The sequence below is a fragment of the Pomacea canaliculata genome, linkage group LG3 (genome assembly GCF_003073045.1).
Source record: "Pomacea canaliculata isolate SZHN2017 linkage group LG3, ASM307304v1, whole genome shotgun sequence".
NCBI classification, from domain to species: Eukaryota; Metazoa; Mollusca; class Gastropoda; order Architaenioglossa; family Ampullariidae; genus Pomacea; species Pomacea canaliculata.
The window spans coordinates 28,493,456-28,501,778 of record NC_037592.1 but is presented as its reverse complement, the minus strand read 5'-3'; positions in this window follow the sequence as shown (position 1 = coordinate 28,501,778).

The following is an 8,323-nucleotide window of genomic DNA, read 5'->3' as shown; positions in this document are numbered from 1 at the left end:
AAGGGAAAAATGGGTTTGGACATCAGTTTATAGGAGCAGAACTTTCTTTAAAGCAGTCCTCACTTGATCAGCCCTTCCACGGCTCATGTGAATGAAGTCTGCTTGAGCTTATTAGTGGGACGAAATGTCTCCACAAACACTTAATTGTCTGTCATCCAAGGCTGGGAAGCTCTCATGGAGCAGGAAGTAGTGTGTCATTCCAGCTATGCAGAAACTCACGGGATTGCTGAAAAGATGAAAGCTTGCAGATTTGTTGCTGCAATGCACAACCTGCTTTAGTACATTTGTGACTTAAAGTAGACCCATAGTGATGGTGGTAGTTGTGTACAGGAGAGTTAGGTTTTTCCCTTAACTGCGGTTACGCTTATCGTGGTGGGAATCTTTGATCGGCCAAGGTCCATTTGGATAACATCATTTGTGGGCTATACAATATTATCAACATTAAAATAGCTTGCTATATTTGATCATGCCATTGTTATGAAGCAAAAGTAAGTCGTTCTCCCTAGAGAAAGATGGGAAACTCAAAAGCATCCTGTTTTCGTAATGCCTAGACCCCACGGTCACTTCATGTTTCATTGCCCCAGGGTATATTTACAATCGCTTTACGACTACGACGACTAAAACAACATCTGCGGGATCTGACACCGGTTTGTAACTTTGGAAACACGACACTTGTCCTCCAATTGTTCATGTTGGCCCAGGGCAAGGATAGCCCCAGGTACACACATGAGATAGATACCGCGGTTAAAGGGGGAGCACTGTACTAAAATGACAAGTTTTTTTTCCTCGTTTACTTCCCTTTGCATCAGCCGTGTACAGGCGAGAGTAACTCTTTGACATGTCTCCTCCGACTGTGAGGTTCAAGCATTTCTACAACAGATTAAAAGTGTAGACACAAGTTATAGAAGTACATTAACCAGCAGTTGGGAGTAAACGACCAACAATCACTAAGGACAGTAGTTAGTAAGAACTGCCGGACACTTTCGAATGAACAAGATTTTATTTGATTACTCAGTACATGTACATGAATTACGCTGGTTTAGAGAAGTACCTGATAAATTTAACCCCTGCCTTAAGAGTTCATTCTTAATAATAAACTACCTATTCAATAATGAAGATGTAGTGTCAGTTATGCCCTTCGCCCCTCCTGGTGCATAGGCCATCGACGACCGCCCTCCAACGCCTCCTGTCCTGGGCTACCGTCACCAGCTGACCCCATCCAAATCCGGTGAGCTTGGTGTCGGCGGCGAGGTCCCGTCTCCAGGTGTTTCTCGGCCTTCCTCGCTTTCTCTTTCCCTGGGGGTTCCATGTCAGCGACTGTCTTGTGACGTTGGATGTTGGTTTCCTTAGGGTGTGTCCTAGCCAACCCCATCTTCTCCGCAGGATTTCCTCTTCTATGGGCTGTTGTTTCGTTCTCTGCCACAGGTCGGTGTTGCTTATCCTCTCTGGCCAGTGAATTCTGAGGATCCTGCGCAGGCACTGGTTGACAAACGTTTGGATCTTCTTCGTTGTGCCCTTGGTCGTCCTCCACGTTTCTGCTCCGTATAGCAGGACTGACTTGACGTTGGAGTTGAAGAGACGGATCTTTGTCGTGTAGCCTATGCTCCCGGAGCTCCAGACCCTTCCAAGCTTTATGAAAGCGCCTCTTGAAGATGTAGTGATATATATCGAAATTTAAGAATTGTCCGTTATGTAATTTAAATGAGGTAGGGGATGAATTTTATTATATTTATATGTGTGCTCACCCTTTACTGTTTCGCGTAAAATGCTTCTTAAGGCTAATTTGTACGCCAACGGATACATTTATCAGCTAATGGACTAAACTTATTAATTTAAGCAAATTTATTCAAGTCATATTGCCACTCTTTTAGTAACTGGACACTCATTTGCGTTTTTAATGATGTAAATTTCATGTTACTTGACAGATTCTCACGATTGTAGTTTCAAAATGTGATGTATATATATATATTATAATTGTTATTATGTGACATATTTCTGGTCTGTGTGTATAATTGTTAGTATTATGGCTACAAAGATCCCTCTGGGTTTACAGCTGAATAAAGAAAATAAAAAAGAAGTTTCTGCCTCCGCTTCAACCACCCTCCCTTACTACTGAGAGGTCAGGTTAGATCGGTATCCTATGGCAACATCTAATCAGCATTTAGCAGTTTTCTTAATGACGTGCACAAACAGGGGAAAAATGTGAGGGTTGGGGGTCGTCGATCTTTTTGACAAGTTCCTGCGCCTTGCGAACTGATTAAGATGGCGGCAGCCGTATGTGTTACTAAGTACGTGACGTGGACTTCCGTTTCAGTCGTACGGCTGCTGTCTCCTGCGAGTAAAGTAGGGTCAGATGTACACTGTGTCTGCAACAGTTGGTGGAGAGAACATTTATCTTGTCGGCACTGCTATCGTCAACACCTATCATCCCAAGTGACGAGAACCGGACAGGAGAGATGGAGAGTTTAGAGAAAATAAAGCCGTTTTCATTCATTTCACCCGAGATGCACTCACGATGAACAGCATTTTACTAATTCGTACAACCATAAGCCTAATTTAATAACTGTAAGGACTTTCACTAACTAGTTTAAAACAAAGAATAATTAGCTGCCATTTTGGTGTTTGTACAATGTATTTAAAGCGCTTAAATGATAAACAGGCAGATTTCTGTTACGTCTGACGACAGTTTTTTAACTATTCCTGTCACCAGAACAACAGCAGGAGTTTTAGTTATTGTGCAGCAAAACAATGGAACCTTCTCCCTTTCCATATCCGCCAGCTATCCACTATTGAAACCTTGAAATGTTCATTACTCCTAACAACCGTCCACACAATGCTAGTCATTTTTCACATCCTTGTCCCCTTCTCCGATTATTGCTACTTCCCGGCTCGTCTTCCTTTTACAAAATCACGATACTATCATTTCTTGTCACTTGATCCTCTTTACGTTTTCTGTATTTGTCTTTTTATCGTCAACAGTACTGTTGTTTATCCTTTTTCATTCATGTTGTTTGTTTGTTCTTCTGTCCCTCGTATGTTGTTCATGTCTCATTCTTCTTCTAATCACTAAGTTTGCGAGTTTGTGCTATACAAATCGTGATAATATTATTATGATTATCCTTTTAATTATTATGATGATAACGACGATGATGATATTATTATTTCCCTCTCTGTGTGTGAAAGAGGGTTGATTGTAAAAATTTTGAATAAAAGTATTAATTGTTTCTTATTTTAAATCATATATTTATGATCTGGAAAGCACATGGCAGTGAAGTTTAAAGGCAGTAGGCTAAACGTCCCTCAGCTTATTTCTCTGTTTCTGCAAAGGTTCGTTTGTATCTCAAAAAATGTATTGTGCAACAGCTTTGTAAATATTTATTAACGTCTATCTTTTTCCCATTAATAACAGCTCGACACCAACTGTTATTTCCAAATTAATGTCTGATGCTGCAGCACGTATTCTTTATTCTTCTTTTTTGCAGGCCATGCAAGATATATGTTCATGCTTCACTTTAAGCGGTTGTTCTAATGCCAGCAACATTCTTCGCGGTGACGCTTGTATGTTTTCACTGACATTCATATCCACGATGTAATATTAGGACTTCTTGACTGAACACAAGTCATTTATCTGAAATACTCCTACGAAATGTCAACCACACACTATTATCAACACAAAGTTCTCTCTTTGTATCGCTTGCAACCACAAATTTCCTCTTTTCATTTTTTTCGCATTTATGATTGAGACAATAGTTAATACTAACTTTTCTCTTGCCTTTTTAAGTTTACCATTGAGACAGTTTATAACACAACGGTGATCTTTTCCACCCATCTCTTTAAGCAGAGTTAGACCGCTTCCACAGTCTTGTGACAGAATAGTCCTGGGTATACTAGGCCATTCTCTGATGACTTGCAGTTTGTTTGTACACCCATACTTGCTTTTTGAAATTGGGTACAGTTTACTTACTAATCACACACAAAATAAAAATGTGTATGCGCGATCGTGTTTGTCTGTTCACGTTTGTATATTACTTGTTTGTATTCACATCCATTTTACTTCATTAGTCTTATCGAGTCATTCATATCTTTTCTAATGTTTCTAATCCCACAAAACATGACTCAACCAAAAATCAACAAACAGTCAATATCCGTCTTTGTTACAACCTAGTCCTTCTGTCTTATCTCTCTAAACATTAAAACTACTTAGTCATTGTAACCTTTTGTCGGAATCAGAGCCGCAGAGGCCAGCACGTGACTCGGGGAAGACGCCCTCCCCGGGCCCCTAGTAATTGTAATCGTAAATTATTTCCCCAGTATATAATAATATGCTTACAATTCGATTCGATACCTACATTTCATTCAGTCACATATCAAAGACTGCAAACATTAGGACATGTGCACTAGAATCTACATCACTATTTGAACATAGAGTTGTTTATAGTGAGTGGTTAGTAAATGATGAAAACTGATGTTAGAGAATCAGACTTGCAGTACACCCTTCCATAGAAAGAGTTCCCACAGTAAGGAATGTTATGTCAACCTTTCTTTAAATACTTCACTGACCAAGGCCAGACTCCCTTCTCAGCCGCTGGCCCGGATGCACCAAACCCCGGGCCCCCGACCCCATCTAGGTCTATGGCCATAGGAACCTGGAACAGTTACGGGACAGCCTTGCCACAAATACATCTTGACAATCCCAGCAGTCTCTTATACGATAATTAAATCCAAAAATGGGAGGGACGAGAGTGGTTGGTGTGGGGGTGGGGTAGGGTGGGAGAGATGTTCTGAGCAGGCTGATCTCGAAGGTGCCCTCCAGCACCGTTTACCTCCCCTTGGTCGTGTGGTTGACGTGGGCGCGAGAGGAAGACAGCACAAAAGGGCACACTACGCCCTCCTCTCTACCCCTCTCACTCCCTTCCCCGAGGCATCGTCTGCCTTCAGTCTTTCCGTCGCCTTCTTGTTGTCATGATCGTTTGACCTCTTATGTGGGAGTAAAGGTAGAAGTGTCACCGCTGATTAAGATTATCTCTTGCAAAGAGTAACGACTTCTGGTACAAAGACATCGCTATAAACTGAAAGCAAGCTTTCCAGCTCTGCTCTGAGGTTTGTTTTTAAAAAAAAAAAAAAAAAAATTTTGCGAACTACTTTCGGATTAGAATTGCGCATTGAAAAGATTCGTAAAAGTGTTAAAGAAGCTCCCTTTGTTGATGTATTAAGTTATGGAAAGAAAAGAAAGTGTAGATGGAAATGAGATGAATGAAAGAATATGAGAAGCTCTTTTGATCGTGTGTTGGTCAGGGAGCTGATCGTCATCATGACGTGAGGCGAATCCCTCCCACTTTCTGAAGGTGAAAGCTTTTGAAAATTATAAATATGCTGCGTAGGAACCAGGGGAGGAGGGGGAAGGGGGGATAGGTGACAGCGTCCCACTCAAAAAAATACTAAAGGGACAAACAATATAATGTGAACACCGTTCACTGTCAGCATGGAGCTTGTCCCTCTCCCCCCAAAATCGAGCATCTTCCTACATTGGATTTTAACCTCAAGCTGAATTGTAAAAACCTTGATTACAATTCGACCGCCCGCTCGTCTCTTTGTGTGTGTGAGAGAGAGAGATTGAGAGAGCTAATACTGATTTTTTAAATAATTTGCGGCGAGGGTTTACTCAACTATAGTTGCATAAACACAGAAGCAGAGATGTCTCCAGATAAATATTGACAGTTTGCGCATTCCGCATGATAAATACATTTTAGCATAAAATAATATGTAATTTCTTTTGGAGTGTAAGTTTGGGAAGCCAAATGCACACGCACACACAACCTAGTTCCCTCACAGAGGTCTTGTAAAAGCTGATAGGCAACACGCGGCATACATCGTGTAGTTCATGAGAAAAACAATTCCCACCATCAAGCAGGACTCTGATGACTTTGCAGTTTTCTCCACTAAAATTAAAGCGGAAATGACATTAAAACAGCGAAGGTCTTCGCGCAGTTCAATGCCCAGAGACTACTAATACCGTTCATGTGGGATAAGTGGGGGGCGAGGAGGACGGGGAGAGAAATGAGGGAGATGACGCAAACTGAGTTTAACGGCCTTTCTCGTGAAATCTCCGCTAGACGGCGCCACGTCAGTTCTCGAGCTTCCTAGCCGAGCACTATTTTCTTTACGGGTTGCATTTGTTTGTTAAAACTCATTCCTCTAGTTTTTCAAGTCATCTGTTTTTTCGTCGGTTTCGTCATTCTTTGTCCTTATCGTCTCCAGGAGGTAAACGGCCGTTTTTAAGTTTTTTTTTTTATTTTATTACTCTCCACCTTATCCGGCTTCGTACGAGTAATTTATCTCGCAAACTCTTCCAACTTGTGATTTTATAGTCACATTTCGATTTACCCCTTTCGATAAATAATAACACTTAACTGACATGCTCAGCCTAGAGAAATAATGAAACACTTGTACTCAATCACGTGCTGCGGTCGTGATGTCCTTGTCTCAGCTTGGTGATGTTGACAGCCACATAATGAGAATCGGAAGAATAGGGGGAACTTAAGGGTGGGGAGACATTTCGAGAAAAGTAATAGAGGGATGTGCTTGAGTCACTCACAAATCACTACACTAATTTACTTGTGAGATTTTATTTACGAAAATTTCATTTGCAGTTTTGAAAAACGTAAAAAATAGCAAATAAAGTTTTTTGGGCAAGGAAAGCGTACTAGGCATTGTACAATGGACTTCAGCTCTCAGTTTCCAAGAAAAATATTTCAGAAGAAAGAATTAATTTAGAGAGTAATTTATTTTTTAGCTAGAACATACTGCCTGCCATTCTCCAACTGTAGACTGCTTGTGCAATACTATTGATGAAGTTAACATGGACACATCAAAAGAAGTCATTGACTATGAAAGGAACGAATAAACTTTTTCTCCTGTGGAGTTGAATAAAGCCTGGCTTCAGAAAAAAAGCAGCAGACCATGACTGCCTTTTTTCTTTACTTTCTCTCATTCATGGCCCTGTTTTCAACATAAATATTTTAGAATATTTTTCTTACTCTTTAACTGTGCAGGCATATTAAATTATAAACTTTATTCTGCAAAGCTACCCACGGTCTAGTGTCTTGAAGAAAATTACACACACATTTCCAGTTATACTGAGCGCATAAATCCACTTTCATGTTAGAGATGTATTTTGATTATGTAAAAGTAAAAGACTTGAAGGTTGCTTTAATACTCTTCCGTCTGTGAGTGAGGGATATAAATACAAAAACCGTTTTGTACAGGATAGGACAAAGAACACAAAGAAATGTCCTTTCTGCTTAAATTTTACAGAGAATGGAGCTCAATGTTCTTTTCTATTGCTCCAGATATGTAGATTTTCCTCCAGAGTATCTAAAATATGTCACACCACACAATGAAAACCAATACCTTATTCAATTACTAGCATGTGATCATTCAGGAAGAACAAGACAACTAGCATTGTTTATTCACAAATGTTTTAAGATAAGAAGCAAAGATGATGTACACGAAGAGTAATGGATAGCCTCTATCCATGTATACTGATGCTTCCTTGCATGTGGAATATTTTTTTGATTCATAACATTAGGGAGTGGTCATAGTGTGTGCATACAGACTCTATGTAGGATAGAGATAAGAGGAGTATGAATTAGGTGATTGATGAGAGGGGGAGTGAAAGGACTGCTATACTATGTGTGTATACAGATGGTATGTATGTGTGATAGGGTTAGACAGGTATGAATGGATGGATGAATGAGAGGATGGTTGTTACATGCTTACCCTATAAAAGCGACAACTGCTGAAATGGCTTTGAGTCAATAAAATATTTGAGTTCGAGTTTTCTTCTCAACGTCTTATATTCCCTATCTCTACCTCCACGTTTGTCTCCCTGTGTTTTTGAATGACATGTAAAAATATGCTGATCACACACACACACAGAGTGTGCAAGAGTGAGAGGGTGAAAGAGAAAGAAGAAAGAGAGTGCGAGAATAGCGTTTGTGCCGGTCATATAAAATGTTTCTCGCCACTTAAACATATAAAGCGGATGCTGTTGGCAACCGATCAATGATGTAACAGTATGTCGCTATGACAACGAGTGCTGAGGAGTTTCAGTTGAATGTCTTTTTTTAAAATAACGGAACACAGATGTGCAAAAGACGATGAAAATTAATATCTCCCGGCTCATCGATGCAGTTTTGAAACACACGTTAAGACACATGTAGCCATCGGCACAAGGTGTTAACTCGTGGTTTCATAAGAAGACTAGTATGTTATACTCGAGAATAGTGTTCTCCAGGCAAATGATGAGTTCAGATGAGGATGA